Source organism: Ambystoma mexicanum, chromosome 7q (assembly GCF_040938575.1).
Source record: "Ambystoma mexicanum isolate Mex_15411 chromosome 7q, UKY_AmexF1_1, whole genome shotgun sequence".
In the NCBI taxonomy this organism is placed as follows: Eukaryota; Metazoa; Chordata; class Amphibia; order Caudata; family Ambystomatidae; genus Ambystoma; species Ambystoma mexicanum.
In genome coordinates, this window is record NC_090941.1 from 179,164,556 (window position 1) to 179,183,094 (window position 18,539).

The following is an 18,539-nucleotide window of genomic DNA, read 5'->3' on the forward strand; positions in this document are numbered from 1 at the left end:
CCCGGAGGGAAGGTGGGAGTATGCCCCTGTCACACGATTCTTCCTAAAGGGTCAGTAGGTGCGGCGCTAGTTGGGCCTTGTATAGTTTGTAAAAGTCCATCGGGAGTCCATCTGGGCCGGGAGCTTTCCCCGATGCCAGTGACTCGATGGCCTCCACTATTTCCTCCAGGGCGAAGGGCTTCTCGAGGGAGGCGCTAGCGTCGGTTGACAGGACTGATAAAGGGAGGTTCTCTAAGTAGGAGTTGATTTCGGAAATCTGGGATCTGTCAGCCTCCGAGTATAGGGACGTGTAAAACGCGAGGAACTCGGAATTGATATCTTGAGGGGAGGTGGCAAGTGTGCCATCCGGTCTAGAAATGGCCGGTATGTTGGGAGCACTAAATTCGCGGTGTAGCAGTCCAGCTAGCATTCTTCCAGGTCGTTCACCTTTGCCATATTTCCTCGCCGCTTGGGGGGAGTCCAGGAACTTAACCTCGCGCTCAGCTAGGCTGCGGAACCTGTCCAGCTCAGAACTCAGCGTCACTAGAGTAGTCGGGGAGTGATCCATAGCGTATTGGGATTCGTAGGCGGATACGGCTGATTCGCTGGTAGTGATGTCGGCTCGGATACCCTTCAGTATTCCACTGCTCTTGGAGATGGCAACCCCTCTCGTATGTGCTTTGAAGGCTTCCCAGAGCACAGTTTGTGTTGAAACAGAATTTATATTCATCTCAAAATATTCCTCGATAGAGGACTCAAGCTCAGAGGCAAAGACCTGGTCAAGAAGCATGTGAAGGCTCATCCTCCACGGTCTTGTTTTATTGGGGTCCCCAGTTTAAAGAGATGAGTACCGGTGAATGGTCTGATAGTGTCCTGGGGAGAATGGCTAAGTGGGTTACGCATCTAATCAGCATGTCTGTGACGAGCCATCTATCTATTCTGGAGTGGGAATCGTGCACCGAGGAGTAAAAGGAGTATGTACGGTCGTCGGGATACAACAGGCGCCAGGCGTCCACCAGTGCCAGGTGGGGGAGCGAGGTCAGGATAGAATATGCTGCCTTAGACAGTTGGCGAGGTCGAGAACCCGATCTATCCAGGGTGACGTCCAATATCATGTTGAAGTCCCCGCCCCATAGAATAGGAATCGGGGGGGGGTAGCTCTCGAGCAGAGTGGCCAGGTGAAGGTAGAAGTCAGGGTCGTCGACGTTGGGACCATATATGTTCAGGATAATTATTTCTTGATGTTGTAATGTACCAGCGATGAGCACAAACCTTCCAAGTTGGTCTATGTGGGAGTGCTGACACGTAAACTTCAGGCTTCTATGTATTAGGGTGAGGGTGCCACGGCTCTGTGTGGAATAATTAGTATAATATCTCTGGGGGCCCCATTGTTTGGCGAATCGTTCACATTGCATAGAGCGAGCATGGGTTTCCTGTAGACATAGGATCTTTACTCCGTGGCGTTCAGCGTGAAGCTGAATCTGCCTCATCTTTTTATAGTTGCCTAATCCCCTGACGTTCCAGCTCATAAAAGTCAGAGTTGTGTCAGCCATATCTGAAGAGGTGATGGTGGAATAGGTGAAAGTGGATTCTAGTCAAATATAAAGCGGGTACCCTGGGTGTATGTGGTCGCCTGACTATACATATGAATTGGTTGGGCGCGGTGCCTTTGGCGCCTCTGGAGGCTGTCAAGACTTTTTAAAAACATAACGTTCCCATCTTACTCCCCACCCACATCCCTCCCCCAATCAGAGGGACGAAACCCAACCAAAACAACCATAAACTCTTAGGCATCAACGCCTGGGGGTCTGTTAGCAGCCGGGCGATGGCGCGCCAGACTGGGAAGAGCGTAAGGAGAGTTATGCTACATAGAAGGATCAAGTAGGGGGGTTTAGAGTGACTGCGGGTTGCATCAGGACCAGATCTAAAAGCAAAGGACCCATAGGAGATTGGGGTGCGGCCGTGTGCCCAACAGGGCATCAACAGACACTGGGGGGGGGTCCTAGTCTGGAGGAACCAGGGTCCCGGGGCCCGATCAACAGAGGTCGCTGGGATAATATGCCGGGCAGCTCCGAGACAGGGGCCCAAAAAGAAACGGTTATTGCAGTCTGCGATGCAACAGCATGGCGCGGAACATACCTACATAGAGAGGTAATGGAGCAACATTAGCAACATGAACAACAATAAAGTACGATGAAGGTGACCATCGTGGGGGAGGAAGCACCGTGACGGTCCCGACCCGTGGCCCAGGTATGCTAACAAATATTGAAAAACATGAAACCTATATCAAACTGTTTAGATCAACCAGGAATATGTTCGTCTATATATTTCGAGGCGTCTTCTGGGATTGTGAAGAAGTATGTTTGGTTGGAGTGTTTGATCCTTAGTTTGGTGAGGAAGAGCATAGAGTACTTGACTCCCAAGTCACGGCACAGAGAGGCAATGGAGCAATATTGAAAAAATGAACACACAATAAACTGCAATGAACAGTGGCCATCGTGGGGGAGGAAGCGCCCTGGCAGAACCGAACAGTGGCCTAGGTATGATGACAAACATTGGAAACCAAACAGCCAATGAACTTCGGTAAACAAGTGGCCATCGTGGAGGAGGAAGCGCCACGGCGGTACCACGCGTGCGGCAATAACCATTAACACATATGAGGTTTGTGTTAACAATGCTTGTGTCAGCCCGGGATGTGTTCATCAATATATTTCGAGGCTTCTTCCGGGATGGTGAAAAAGAATGTCTGGTTAGCGTGTTCAATCCTTAGTTTAGCAGGGAAGAGCATGGAGTACTTGACTCCTAAGTCTCGAAGTCTCTTTTTGACCGCTAGGAAGGTCTTACGTTCTTGTTGCACAGCCACTGAGTAATCCGGGTACAGGTTTATCCTCGCCGCCCCAAGATGCAGCTCTCCTTTGGACCTAGCCGCACGGAGCAGGGCATCACGGTCGCGGAAATTCAGGATTCTGGCTATGAAAGGACGGGGCGGGGCACCCTGTCTGGGCTTCGCGGTCAGCGTGCGATGGGCTCTTTCTACTGCGAACTGCGCTGAAAGTTTGGGGTTATCAAGGAGTGTTAGAAGGGTGCGCTCCACATAGTCCTCCATTGGTTCCCTGATGTTGTCCTCTGGTATGCCGACGATGTGGAGGTTATTCCGCCTGGAGCGGGATTCGAGGTCGTAATTTTTCTTTTCGACCATCAAGAACCGGCTGGTCAGAGTGGTCACAGAGGCGCGTAAGGAACCCAAGTCGTCCTCCACGGCGCCACCCTCGCCTCGACCTCGGCCACCCTACCGTCAGTTCTTTCGATATGGGCCTTTATGGATGAGATGGTCCCGTTCATATCGTCTAATTTAGTGTGCAGGGTAGTGAAGCCCTCACGCATATACTCGAGCATTTTCTGCGAGTCATCAGGGGCTGAGGATGCTGTGGTGGTCAGTGATTCCTCCGGATGGTCATTCAGCGGCTTGGAGGGCGTCTTGGCGAACATATTCAATGAGCTCTGCTTCTTGCTAGCTTCGGTATCCTTAGTCATGGTGTCAGGCCGCCTCTGGTGCCAAGGGCCCCACTAGGATGCAGTGGGACAGGCCTCCAAACAGTGCCCCAGTGAGTATCCCAGGGGGGAGATAGGGCAAGGACAGCGCCTAGGGAGGCTGGAGGGAGCGCCAGTGAGGCTCCACCAAGGCACACAGCGCCAGCGCCGAGTTAACGAGGATCCAAGGGGGTCCAGATTTGAAGTTGACACAGGATCTTCAGGGAGTGATGTAGTATAGGAAGATATGGCATGGGCTGCCGGTAGAAGGGTGGTTTGTGAAACGGGACAGCGGAGCTCAGAGCGAGGGGCTCCGGCCCCTGCGGGGGAGCTATGAGTGAGGTGAATCGGTGCCACCGCGGTCTCAAACCCCCAAGTCCCAGGGCGTAGGACATATGCACAGCCAGCACAGGTGTGGGGCAGTGAGTGGGACCGCAGATCGTAGTTTGGTTCAGTTGGGGCGGCAGGGCCACCTGGAAGCAGCACTGCAAGTTGCACTGTCCTATACTTAAAAGCAGAGAGGGCACACAGGTTAGTGGTTCAGTATGGCTGCATCACTTTGAGAAGGCGGGGAGGCAGTGTCCCTGAAGTGGGAGGGTAAGGGTGTTCAGCAGGATGTTATTTGTAGGCTGCTTACGTGGGCCTCAGTGCACCGGGAAGCTCACCTAGCCGGTAGATGGTATAGTGGTTGGTGGAGGACACCAGTTCAGTACAGGCGAGTCCCAGCGCAGTTATAAAGAGAGAAGAGCCAATAGTCCGTGGCTTAGGAATGGTGCTGGGGCAGGGTATATCACTGTGGGTTGTCCAGCAAGGGGCAGTATCCGATCAGGTATTGGGAAGGCAATGTTCCTGAAGCAGAAGGGTAGGGCGTTCAGCAAGGTATTATCGGTGGGCTGCCAGTGTGGGCCTGGATGCACCGGGGAGGTCGCCCAGAGGGTGGATAGCAGGGTGGCTGGCGAGGGTCACCAGATTAGCCCAGGCGCATACTAGCGCAATCACGGGGAGAGAGGAGTCAATTGTCTGTGGCATAGGAGTGGAGGTGAGGCCAAGTATTCCAGCGAAGGCCGCCCAGCGAGGGTAAGGGTCCGATCAGGCACTGTTGTTGGGGTCCTCCAGTCAGTATACAAGAAGGGGGGGCGGGGGGCGGGCAGAAGCGGACAAGGTCCACCAGTGCGAGGCCCCACAGCCACGCCAGCCCGCAGTCAGCTGGGGAGCAGAGTAGTCACCGCAATAGGGGGAAAAGGATGGTGGTCTGTTAGGCCGGCGGGCGGTAAGTAGGGCGGCCGCAGGGACCGCCGGAGCCGGGCACACCCGTCCCCTACCACACCCCCTACCTTGTTGAAGTCTGGTGCCGCGGTCGTGAAGAGGAACGGCAGGGAGGGGGAGCCCAGGTGCAAGCGTCCGCCGTGGGATCCAGTTTCCAGTCGTAGCAGTCGCAGGGGGCTGCGGCCCGACACGGATGGGCTGGCAGGCCAAGGCAGTCCCCCGCTGGATGTCAGCGCCCCTCCCCCACCGCGGCCCGCAACGCCGCTTTCACAAGTAGAGGAACGGGCCGTGGTCCTAGGAGCTGCAAGGTGGGGAGAGTGGGTAGCTGCAGCCGCCGGCCGTTGAGAGGGGCACAGACAGGCTCTGAGGGCGCGTTCAGCACCGAAACTTTACAGGGATGCAGCAGGGATGCTCCTGGAGCCTCGACGGCAGCGCAGTAGGATGAGGCAGCGTACAAGAGGGGAAAAGGCAGGATCTGTCGCTCTGTCAGTCCGGAGAGGTATGCTAGGCAGCCATCTTACTTCGGCGCAACAGCGCCCCCCCCCCAAGATGGTAGGATTTAAAGTATTACAACGTTGTATGGCAATGTTTGGAGCCAATAATGTCAGCTCATACCTAGTTGACCTGGCATTTGTCAAGTGCTGTGTTTTAGTTTGTTCAAAATATATCAATGCATGTGGGACAGACAATGTAACTTGGTGTCCCAATATTATGGCATCAGCTTGCTTCATAGAAATGGCTGCAGCCACTACACCCCTTAAACAATTTGGAAATGCTTTTTCCACTGGGTCAAATGTAGGAGAAACATATGCACAGTCTGTTTTTACTGCATTGCTGTTGAGTTAGTACAGACCATGCAAAGCCTTGTTTTTCATGCACAAACAATGTAAATGATTTAGTATAATCAGGAGTGCCCAAAGCAGGTGAGTTGCATAATGCAGCTTTTAGAACATCAAAACTCTTGCTGAGCAGCAGTCCATGGCAAGGGGACTGGAGTGCTACTCTAGTTCTAACAGTGGTTTTACTAAAAGCGAAAATTTGGGAATCCACTGTCTGCAAAATGAAATCATCCCTAAGAACCCACTGACATCTTTCTATGTGATAGGGACAGGTATTTTCATTATAGCTTCTAGGCGCTGAGGGTGTAATCTATGCTCTCCTTTTGACAATAGTTGTCCTAAATAGGTGACCTGGGTTTTGCAGAACTGTTGTTTTTTTAGGGACCCTTTATGTCCCAGTGGTGCTAGAAATTATAAAAACCACACAGTGCAATCCATGCACTGCTCATGGGTGTCTCCAGCTATCAACAAATCAATGTATTGGAGCGGTATGGTATTTGCAGTCGGAGTAAACATGGCTTGCTGTGTTTTTTTTCAATGCTTGGCTGTACATTCTTAGCCTTTTAGTGTAACCTTGGGGGGTGGGGGAGCTAAGGAAGGTGTTGGACCGCCCTTACACATTAAAGGTAAATAGATACTGACTGTCTTCATGATTCGGTATGCTAAGGAAAGCATTTTTGAGGTCCAGAACAGTGAAATATTGGGCTGAAGGTGGTATCATGGTGAACAGGGAAGTCCTGTTGGTCACCACCAGATACTGTAGTTCTACAATTTTATTTATTGCTCGGAGATCAATAATCCGCCTCCATTGTGCTGGAACACAAGGCTTCCCATCAATTTGTTTTAGTACAGGAAGAATTGGACTGATGTAGGGACTCCCCACAATTTCTTTTAGAATCCCTTTACCTAGTAAGTTCTCTATTACTGGTTTAATTCTTTCTAACCCCTGATAGGGTATTTTATACTGAGGAATTTGCGGTAATACCGCACCAGGCTTAACCATTATTTTCACTGTGTCAACTACCATACATCATTCGATCACATATCACAGGGTCCACTCCCTTGTGTACACTCCAACAGGTGAACAATGTGTTTGCATGCAAATGTTTCAGCAAATCCATTCCCAACAGATTTAAAGCACATTTATCAGTGACAACCTGAGCCATTCAAGATATAGGACCTACACTAAACTGGACAGGATCAGATATTTGACTTGGACCGGATTATTAGAATCCCACTTAAGTGTTTTCTTCCAAGTGCAGAATATGGGGCACTAGTTTGTGGGACATTGATGTATTGGACACACCTGTATCAAGGAGGAACGTCGCCTGTTTGTCTTGCACAGTAACTTTCACAAATGCCCCTTTGAATCTACAGTAATACGTGTGCGCCCTTTTCCCTCTCCAGCGCAGTTCTATGTTATGTAGTTAATTGTACTGTAATCACCCTCGTAATAATCCTAGCTGAATATTGCAGACCATGCCTAGGGTCAAAATAATTATGCTGTTGCTCATTATTCTCTTATTCTCTTCTGATGTTCCAGTATTTGTTATTATTCTGATCCCGGCTCCATTCCTTATAAAAGTTCCTCTTGTCATTCCTTGCCCATTAGAGCATCCGCACCCTCTCCGGCGCAATCGACACTCCCTTATCCAGTGGTCTTCTGATTTGCAAAAAATGACACCTAGTGTCTATCATACCTGCTCCATTACTTGGCGGGCACTACCACCTCTTACTCCTTTATACATTACTCTTCCCCTTTGTATACGCATTTACCTCTGCCTCTTTCTGGAAAAGCCTATTGCATTACTGCTCTGTTTTTTTGAATTCCTTCATTTTCTTTTATTTTTCCCCTTTTATTTTTAGCATAGTGGTTTGCATAATACCTTGCCACAGTCAAAATCTGGACAGCAGTTTGAGTCAACCTTGTAGACTCCTAGGTTTTTATATCATTAGATGAGCAACAATCCCTCTACAAAGTGTGAACAAAAGGCTTTCTGTTCCTCGAGCATAGCCATGTCCATTCCACTAAACGAGGTAAAGGCTTCTTCCTTTCATGCAAAATATTGTTCATTTGACTTCCCTTCTACCTGCCTGCAAGCATTCCATTTATCCCAATTAATTTGCTTTCGGGGAACCACTTGCTGGATACATGTTGTCAACCGTGCTGAAAGAGCTATTATTTCCTCTGACAATTTCCCAGTCTTCCCCCTTTGTTTGCTGCCTCTGTCAACTCATCCCACTTAATGACAGGATCTAAACTGTCTTGCATTTTGCATTGGCTCTATATCTCCCACTTTGAGCAGACCTGTTTTAAGAACCCGGTCTTTCTGGGTATACCACTGTTATGGATTTTGTCTAATATCTGGATAATCTTTAGTAAAAGAAAGTAACTCCATCCTTTTCCAGGATACATGGACCTGGTGTTTTGGATTATCAGTATCAAACCCAGGCATTTCTCTCATGGGAAATGCTTGAGTTACCATAGACTTTGATGGGGAATTTATGATCCAAAATAAAAATGTTACACTGTTGCAGGACAGAAGTTTGAATCAAGTTTACACTCTTGGATTGCTTGCTCTATGTCCTTATGATTGCTCAGGTGGGGCTACACTTCATCCTTCTCATTCACCTTTTTATGTAACAGCCACATTTGTTTGCATAGCCTTTGTAATAGTGCAAATATAAGTGTATCCCGTTGCTGGGGCACGTACACTTTAACTTGTTCCACTCCTTCTACCCCATTTTTGTATCCATGCCAACACTACCTTTTCCGCGGTTTCCGTGTTGTGGGCTGTAATCCTGTGGGCATGAGCTGGCGAGGAGAACGCCTTATCACCAGGTACCGGATAAGGGGGTGGGGGAGGCCTTTTAGCCAATAAACATTCTAACAACGGGTGTCTCATATCCTCTAAGGTCACTTTTGATTTGGGTGTCTGGGCTGAGGGGCAAGCCTTGGCTGCATACACACCCTTAATTCTCATTATATCTTCAGTTTCCCCTCTTCCCAATACTTTTTTTTATCTCTTACCCGCTGACTGCACATTTGATCACCTGCACTTTTCCACGCCCCCGCTTTTTTGCACTTCTAGTCTTCCCCGCGCAATCTGACTGACACAAGGCTCAGTAAGAAGGTTGCCTTGGGCTCCATCTGTTCTCCCTCCTTGTCTTGTTGCGCCTAGAAACACTTGTGTACAGGCACGTTTAAAATTGCCATATCATATCTTTTATAATCATATGCGTGCGCTTTATCTCTTTCAGATTTTTTTTTAGTCTGGGTTTACCGCATAGATTTTTGTCTAGCATAATCTTCACATTGTTTATATGTTTGCCATTGCAGGGGCCTAATGGACTTGTCACACTTAGCGGCAAACAGTCCCCTAAATATCTTATTTATTAAGACCCATGCACGGGAAACTGTAAATCAGGGTTATTGGCAGTGTATTTGTGCCATTTGCGCAAAACCACTATGCCCAAGCCTTTCTTGATCATCAACTCCCATCCTGGCGTACCAGGGTGTGACGGTTCATCTTCAATACAGTGACCAAGTATCAGACCGCCTGCACCATGGGCAGTGTACGGTCCTGAGTGAGATTCCCTCCAAGATGGTGTCAGGTGCTTCTGGTAACATCCTAGTTGTGAAGCAACTGCCCGTTCAGCAGCCAAGGACCCCGGCTTTGGAGAAAGCTTTTCCGGTCTGGAATCCAATGCAGCTTTGCGTTGCTACTCTTCAAGTTTGCCTACGCTTAGTAAGTTTCTTCATGATCCTCTCATTCCTTGAGATTCTACACCTCCTTCCATGCCTGACATTTCCACTTCCGATCTTCTTCCCTGTTCTTCTGCAGCTTCAGTGTTTTTGTTCACCCGCAGCCAGGACTCATCGCGCTTACACAGCAAATCCACTTTCACCAGTAGGCGGCTTACCCATGTCCCACGGTTAGGTCTAGGTCCTGTTTGGGGTATCTGCACATGGGAACGAGGGTGTGTAACAATCTGTGATAGTTTCTGTGTTTTTAGACTTGTTCCGCACAGGTCGCCCCCATTTCTTGGAACTCCGTTTCCCAGAAAGCACCGGCAGCGATCCGCATCTCTGCCTCTCAAGGTTTACGTGCTGCTGAAACGGTATGTAAACGGGTAACACACATGGATGGGCTTGGGAAGCCTTCCTATTTCATTCCTGTTCTATCTCTGTTTATCTTTTATCTATATTCTGTTCTTTACGCTTAAGGGCATGATTGGTCCGAGCAGTACCTAACGAAGCAGTAATCTCTGCTTCTACTCCGGAGAAGTCCACACGAGCTCTGTAATCGGGTAAGGCTCTGCTCTAGGAATCTTAAGTAGGAGATTTGGGGTTGGAGTCACTTAAAGTCGTGCTTTACCTTACAGCTGGGAATCATCTTGCTGCTGGGAATCATCTATACTGCGAGAAGGCACTGCTCCAAAGCCAACAATCTACTCCAGAGACCTGACCAGATCGGTCGTTCTCTAGCAGCCCAGTCAAGGGTTTTCTTCCCCACGAGGGTTTCCCTGGAAACCTCTCTGTTCCTATCACTCACAGGAGCGCAGACAGGTGACAAGGTGAATTCTCATAACGTCTAGCTGTCCCTTCTGGATCAGGTTAGTGACTCATCATTCCGATTGCTGGCAATTTGTCGTACTATCAATTTAATCTGAGAAGGCCAACCCTAGCATAACACAGGGGAGTAGACACATGTTTTTCTAATTGCGAACAACTCTTAAACATTGCAATCCACAACATCCCTTAATACAGAAATGGGAAATTCATGCACTATTTCTTGTGATCACAAGGTTGCGTTGATAATGTCCCACTTAATGCAGTGCGCCCACAATCAATACAAATGTAGTGCTCATTTCAGAATTTATCCATTCCATGGTTTCAGGCTGTGTACACAAGGTGTATTTCCCTATGGTTCATTAACAGTATGCTCCCATAGAAAATACAACGTTACATATTCATACCATTAGACCACACAACATCGTTCTGCAATAAATCATCACACTCTGTGCATGAAATGGTCTCACCCTTTTTTCTGCAGTCTTCTGTGCCGGCACTTCAACAGAACTGTGAGTCTCCCTTCCACACAGTCTGGGCACCCTCGGTTACAGAGATCAACGTGTCGAAGAGACCGGCTGGTGAGTGAAGGGTGTGGCTGCAGGAAAACATGTCCAAATAACACAGTGCATTCCCCAACCTCCTCCCTTCCTTTGCTTGCTCTCTGACCATGGCAGATTAGTCCAACGGGATCTTTAACTGCAACACGATTCCATCTGGGGTAGCCAATTTGTGGGCAATACTTTCAGAATATCCACCAGTGCCGATAAACCGCAGAATGATGACACAAGCACAGAAGATTCATAGCCACAGTTTATTCTTTTTTTTCTAACATATTTTATTATTTTTTTTTAAAATAAACATACAATACTTAATCAATACATTCAAAACATACAGGCATGCAAACATTCTCAATGCACGGCTCGTTCAGTTACGTTTTGAGGGGTACTTCCGCATATTCAGTCTGTGTGTTACCTCTATACATATAGTTCAGGTGTATCACAGCAGTTCAGCAGTTCCTATGCGCAGTTGCTTGGCATTTCTAGTTGTCCTCCCAGCTTTGCCAGATCTTGCGTGCCTTCCCAGGGCACCCTCTGGTGGTATATACTCTTGTTTCCATTGACACACGCATATCCACATCTGTTATCCATTGTTCATATTGCGGGGGGGAGCCTGAGCCCCACAGCTGGGCCAGATTTCTTTTTGCGAGGCTGTGGTTGGTGCAAGCATGAGTTTATCAAAGCGGGATATTTCTATGTCCTCATCTATTCCCAATATTAGCAGTGTGGGGTCCATTGGTATCACTCGGCCGATGACCGTTGATAATCTGTCACAGCATTTCTGCCAAAAGTTCTGCATTTGTGGGCATTCCCATAGGATGTGGAAAAAGGTTCCTCTCGTTTGACATCTTAAACAGTTGGGATCCGTTGCCCTCCCCCATTGGTGCAGGGCCTCTCTTGGATAATATATCCTGTGGAGAATTTTAAGCTGGATCAGTCTGATTCTGACCGATATGGCTGTTTCTCTGGGGTACATGAGGGCTGTGATCCAGTCTTCTGATTGTAGTGGTCCCACATCTCTTTCCCACTTTGTCTTTAGGTCCGTAAGTTCGGTTGTAGCAAATGAGGCGATTGCATTGTACATGGTCGAGGTTATTTTGTTGTCTATAGGCTCTATCACAATGTTCCTCTCGATCGGTGTACACTCAGGAATGTTGGGAAAGTCTATCGCACATGTGGTGAGTACATGTAGCATCTGTCTGTAGTGGAAGTGTTCTGTGGAGGGTAGCTTGAATCTATCTCTTAGAGTCTGAAAGGATACTATTTTACCATCTTGTAACACATCCTCTATTATCCCAGCTGCTTCCCAGTTCGCCCATTCTGGAAGTTTTCTGAGCTCCGGTAGATGCCTATTTCGCCACAGGGGCTGAACCGGTGTGACTTCCCCTCCCATCCTAGATGTTTGTGTGCGTCTATCCATATCTGTGTTCTGTGGGCTGTTATTGTGGTGGGGGCCTGGCGTGTTATGTTTTGGTAGAGACTCTAAAGGGGAGGGCCCCTGTCCCGACTGCCTGTCCGCTCGGATGTGTGGTAGTTCAGGGTTGTTGTGTAGGATGTCGTTTACTATTGCCATCTGGGCTGCCCAGTAATATGTTTGAATGTGGGGGAGCCCAATACCTCCCTCCCATATGGAGCATTGCAGGGTGTTCAGGGCAATTCGGGGGTGCCCTCCTCCCCACAGCAGTTTCCTGAGTATCCCGTCTATTTTACGGAATTCTATTTTAGGTATATATAATGGTGCGTTTTGCAGGATGTATAGGAATCGCGGTAGAGCCAGCATCTTAAACGGAGCCGCTCTCCCCAGTAGGGTAAGGGGAAGAGTCATCCAGTGTTTCAAATCGTTCGCAAATCTATCTCTGATTGGATATAGGTTTGTGGGTACGTATTGTGTAAGGTCGGTCGTGATCTGTACTCCGAGATACCGGAACTGATTATTTTCTATTCGGTATGGGCAGTTGTTTAGGGTTGTTACATTGACTCCTTTAATTGGGAATAGTATAGATTTATTGTAGTTTACCCGTAGTCCACTAAAGGTTCCTTATCTGTTTAAGTTGTGTGTGACAATGGGACACAATTGTGACGGATCACTCAGGTAGATCAATAGGTCGCCAGCGTATAGGGAAACTCGGTCTTCCCAGTCGTGGGCCCAGTGGAATCCCTTCCATGACTGCGATTCTCTCAGCATTATTGCAAGGGGTTCAATTGCCAATGCAAATAGCATTGCGGAAAGGGGGCAGCCCTGTCTAGTTCCTTTGCCCAGATTGATGCTACGTGAGGTCCATCCATTTACCCTGATCTCGGCTGTTGGGGCGTTGTATAAGAGTTTGACCCAGCTCATAAACTGTTAGCTGAATCCCATTCTACCCATTATGGCCCACAGGGCCTCCCAATGGACCGAATCGAATGCTTTCTCAAAGTCAATGGTGAGGAGTGCCAGTGCTTCTTGTAATGCTGGTGCCTTTTCAATAGCGACCTGGAGCCTATGAATGTTCATTCGGGTGGATCTCTGTGGCATGAAGCCGCATTGATCTGGGTGGATGAGAGAGGTCATTACTGTCTGTAATCTGTTGGCTAGTATTTTCGCCAGTGTTTTGGCCTCTATATTTATGAGCGAGATCGGCCTATAGGAGCTACATGCATCTGGTGGTTTGCCTTCCTTGTGTATCACCACTATGCTGGCCTTTCTTAGGTCCGGGGGGAGAATTCCTTTTTCTTTGGAGTGCAGGAACATTTTGAGCATGTGGGGTGCTATTTCCCCGCTGCCAATCTTTTTCCACGTATCCACTGGGAAACCATTGGGTCCTGGGGTTTTCCCATTTTGGAGTTGGGATAGAGCCGCTGTCAGTTCTTCTTCTGTGTTTTCTGTTTGTAGGTTCATTCTTTGTGTGTCGTTTAAGGACAGGATGGTGACTGTGTCCAATATGCTGGGATCTGTCGGGGTCGTTAGGGCAGCGTATAGTGCCTCATAGTACGTTACAAAGCTTTCTGCGATGCCTGGGTCGGTTGAGATCCGTTCTGCATTTGCGGTGTTTATGCAGCGAAATTGGAGGTGTCTTTCCTCTCTTTTCTCCAGCCACGCCAACATCTTGCTGGCTTTGTCCCCAGTCTCATATAGTCTAGCGCGCATGGTTTTGTGTGCCTGTTTCGCACAGGTTAGTGTGATATTGTGTAGTTTCTTTTGTGCCAAACTGTAGGGCTCTGTTGTCTTCAGTTTCGCCTGTGCTTGTATACCGTGTATCAGCTTTTTGCACCTCTGTTTCTGTGTCTTCGACATCTTTCCTGTGCGCTTTTTTTATGTTCTGCTGTCCAACTTAGTATCTCGCCTTTCAAAGTTACTTTATATACTTCCCATATTATCCCTTTGTCATTTATCGAGTTCTGGTTTAGTTCAAAGTATGTTGCTGTGGCCTCCTGGATCTTCTCTACCAGTTCTGGGGGGCTGGGGTATTTCCGTTTCAAGTAGGATCGTTAGCGGGGAGTGATCTGATCTCCCTCGGGGGTGCAGAGTTGCTTCCATTACCTTATGTATATTTTCGCTGGGTAGAAAAAAGTAATCTAGCCTGGATAGTGACGCGTGTGCACCTGAGTGGAATGAATATTGCCTCTGTCGGATGAAGCTCCCTCCATGCATCCCTCAGCCCCAGTGCTGCTGTGAAGGTGGCGAGTTTGGTTGGTGTCGCTGGGTTTCTTCGCCTTATATGTGTGCGGTCTTTATTGACATTAGTATAGACTGTTAGTATGGCAATGGTTTGGTTCCACATTGTGCCTTGTATGAAGACGAACCTTCCTCCAGTGTCCTGGGTTATGTTAGATATTTCGATAGGAGTTCTCTTATCAGTATTAAAACTCCTCTCGAGCCTATGGAGAAGCCTGCGTGTATTGCTGTGTGGTATTTGGTTCTCTTGAAGAGTTGGCACATTGTGCCTGCCAGTTGCGTTTCGGTGAGGAGCACTATGTCTGGGTTGTGCCGATTTAGGTATTGCGTCACCAGTCTTTTCTTAATGCTGTTTCCCAGGCCGTTCACATTCCATGTTATGAGACTGAGATTTATGGTGCTAGATCCGGTTGAATTCATTGCTCGTCTTGTGGGGGTTTATGTATAGTCGGCCGCAGCTTCCTCACGGGGTATATTGTACTGTTTCGAATTTCGAACTGCAATGCTCTGATGTCTTCTATGTTCCATATGTGCGGTTGAACCGTGCTTGCCTTACTGCCAACAAATAACATGTTCAAATCCCAACTCCCCCCCCATACTCCATCCCCAACTGAAGCATTTGTCGCCCATTCAACAAAAATTTTTAACAAATAGTCAAACGTTAAGTGTCTCTCGTCACTGTGGCATTAGAGATGCCACGGTGGGCACCTTTGAACTTGTATTTCTTACTGTCTTGTGATCTAAGGGGGATGTGATTTGGCGTGTCTTGGGCCGCCAGCCATCGTGTGGGGTGAATTCTGTAGTTCTCGTCTGGGATGTCTTTGGGCGAGCTCTCGGTCGTTCACACCAGGTAAGTACCTCTGTTTGTCTGTTTGCGCTTATTCATCGCCTATTTGTGGCAATGCCTCTATTTCTTGCTGAGGTGGCGCATCTGGTGGTCTGTTTGGTCGAGGTCTATTTCTCTGGTTTTCTTGCCGTCTCTGTGGGCTCCAGTCTCCTTCTAGATTGCATTCTGCCCAGTTCCATGCCTCTTTAGGATCCGTGAAGTGCACCGTAGTGCCCTTGTGGTAGATTTTCAGCTGTGCCAGAAATAGTAGGCCATATTTCACATTCAGCACCTGGAGACGTTTCTTGAGAGGGTCAAAGGATTGTCTCGCTTTTTGTACTTATCTCGTGAAGTCAGGGAAGAAGGCTATCCTGGAACCGTTGTATGTTATGGCACCTTTCGTCCTGGCCATTTGGAGCACCGCATCTCGATCCCTATAGTTTAAGATCTTGGCTATCCCTGTCCGTGGTTGTGCTCCAGGGAGCGGTCTGCCATTCGGAACCCGGTGAGCGCGCTCAACTGAAAAGAACTTAGATAAGGATTTGGGGGCGAATAAGTCAGCGAGCCATTGCTCTAGGAAGAGCTCCATGCTTGCTCCCTCTGTTTTTTCGGGCAGGCCAAGGATTCGGATGTTATTTCTTCTCGATCGGCCCTCTCCCTCTTCCACCGTTCCTCCAATACTTTGACGCGTTCCAGTACACCGGTCATTTGTTGACCCATACCTCTTAGCTCGTCCTCCGCTACGGATATGTGCGTATCGGCCTCTCCTGTGCGGGACAATAGCTTCTGGAGATCGTGATGCAGTAGGGAGACCTCTGTACTGATGCTGTCCATTTTAACTTCCACGGAGGCTCGTGAATTGGAGATGGCGTTCATCACGTCTCTAAGGGATATGTCTTCGCAGGGTCTTGTGATTCACCAGGCTTATTCTGATCTGCTGTGGGAGCTGGGGCGGATGTCGTATATTGTTCCATTGTGCTCTGGGTACCTGCTTTCTTGGCCTTTTCCTTTCCCATTTCAGAAGTTATACGCTTACCCCTTGTGAGCCTCTGACGTGTAGCGTTTAGTGGAGCAGTTCGGGGTGTAAGCCCCCTTTGCCCTGTAGTACTTGTGATCTAGGTGCAGTTCCTGTGAGTGTGATTTTGGGCTCATCGCGGGTGGATTTCGTCTGTCTGTGGCCTCGCTGCTTTCAGAGTCTCTGGTGGGGGCACCACATCATTCTCTTTTGCAGTGTGCTGCCGAGCTCTTGTGCCTTATTTTTGATGCTGGCGGTGGCTGGGGGGTTGTTTTAAGGGTATCTTTGTGGAGCCCTCTATTTTCCTGTGAAGTTTAGCCCTGCAATTCTCTTGTTAATATACATTCACTATCTTGCATGTCTTCACCCTGGGGGTAATATTTGGTGCCGCAGTGGTTGCGTTGAGGCCTGTTCTGTATGCTGCTGTGTAGGGCCAGGGCGTGCTTGGAAATGGGCCGCAGGATGTATGGCTCTGGGTGTCTTAGCGCCTTCTAGATTGTTCTCAGTAGATGTTTGCTCTTCGCCTCACTAGTTGCATCCACGGTTCACATATGGTGTCTGCAGTTCTGGATGTGGTTGGCGGGTAGCATTGGTTTTCTAGTTGCTTCCATGTACGCCGGTTATTGTCTGCAGCTGTTCAATATATCGGGTTACTGATCTCTCTGTGGGTGTTCCCGCCCCTATATTGTTGCGGGGTACCACAGTTTTCAGGGTTTAGGGATCCCACTCGCTTTCCTGTGTTAATGTTGTGTCCCTTTCTCATGTGTTTTACAGGTTTGGCTCAGAAGTGTGCCTGTGCAGCCCTTTTCCCAATGTCCAATGTCCTTTGCAGATCGTGTGATTTTATCTGTGCTCATGCAGATCCGCCATGTTCTTTTTATCTCTCTGTGCCGTGCGGGTATGAGTAGTGCGGTGTCAGAGCCGGGTTCCTTGGGGCTCGGGTCTGTGGATCTGCGCTGGTGTGTCAGGCCAGCGGGGGCCTTCGCTCGTAGCAGCCGTCTCCTGTCTCCCTCCTTCCCTTCTCCTTACCGCCGTTATTGTTGTTGTATTCCTCTGCAGGAGGTCTAGCAGGCGCTCTACGCAGAGCGGAGCGCCCGCGACCGTGTTATGAGTTTTGCGTGCAGGGTTTGGGTTCATTGCAACGCAGCGTTGATTTTGTCAGGAGGGAGGCAATGTTCTTTATTTCTCCTCTTCCTGTGCGGCGGTGGAGATATGGGGAAATGCTTCTCGCAGATGCCCAGGAAGGCTCACAGCTTCTTATTGGAGCTCAACTGCCGGGCGTTCTATTTCCAGAAGTGGCACAGCTTCAACGGGCGGCAGCATTCGGTCTGATCCTCTCGCTGTCTCCGGCGGCCATCTTGTTTCACTCGCGTTGTCATCTGCCTCTTTTCTTCGCGGCAGGTTTCTCCGGATTCCCCGCCAGGTTTCCTCCCCAACTTCAGCAGTTCATTGTACCAGGTTTCTGCTCTTGATGGGTGTCCTTTTCATGGCTGGTAATTCTTATTATTTTCAGGATTTTGCAGGATACGGCTGGCGGCCTCAGGAGCACAGTGAAATTACGTCTTCGTGCCATGCTCGCCGGCCCACAGTTTATTCTTTAACACGCTAAAGCGGGGCCCCGTTTGATGCGCAACTGTTTCATCCAACCCTTTTGTGAATTTTTTATGTGACCAAACGGCTTTATACATTCTTCATGACCGGTCAGCAAATCAACAGGCTAAATGTGAACACAGGCCAGGGTTTTGGTTTACTTCATGCATCTGTCGCCTGGCTATTTCAACTCTCTGGAGCCTCCTCCAAGAATAAACATGTATGTGCAAACAACGAAAGGGCTTTCTTTTGCTTGCAAGGCAAGCACTCTTTTAAACGTGTGCACAGACCAACTGATTAGAGAACCTATGTCCATTCATTTTACAAGTGCCTACAATAGTTGTATATCATTTTTCACAGTGTGGAGGGGGGGTGTGTGTATGTAAGTGTAAGTGTAAGTAAAGCTGGGAAGGAAGAACAGATTCTGGTCCTAAGAGCATAATGAAAAGCATAGTGCTTCTTGTATCTTCACTGTTTGTCGTTCTGGGGGTTGAAGTGTTGTGAACCCTGACTGGACAGGAATGTGAATGTGTTGTAGATGGAGGATTGAAAAAGGGGTGGGTGCACAGATTCAGTGTTTTTTGCATATGAAACCCAAACCATTTGCTTGCTTGTTTGAAGGCCAACCCCAACATTCATTCAGTTCTTAGTCAAAGACATGTTTTAGTTCATCAGCATAGCATATGTTTTGTGTTCCTTACTCAT

General features: G+C 48.6%; 1 protein-coding gene across 1 annotated transcript in view; it reads left to right on the plus strand.

Moving 5' to 3' along the window:
• TEX30 (testis expressed 30) overlaps positions 1-18,539 on the plus strand; it is a 357,919-nt gene that overhangs the window by 42,463 nt on the left and 296,917 nt on the right. The window lies entirely within an intron of this gene.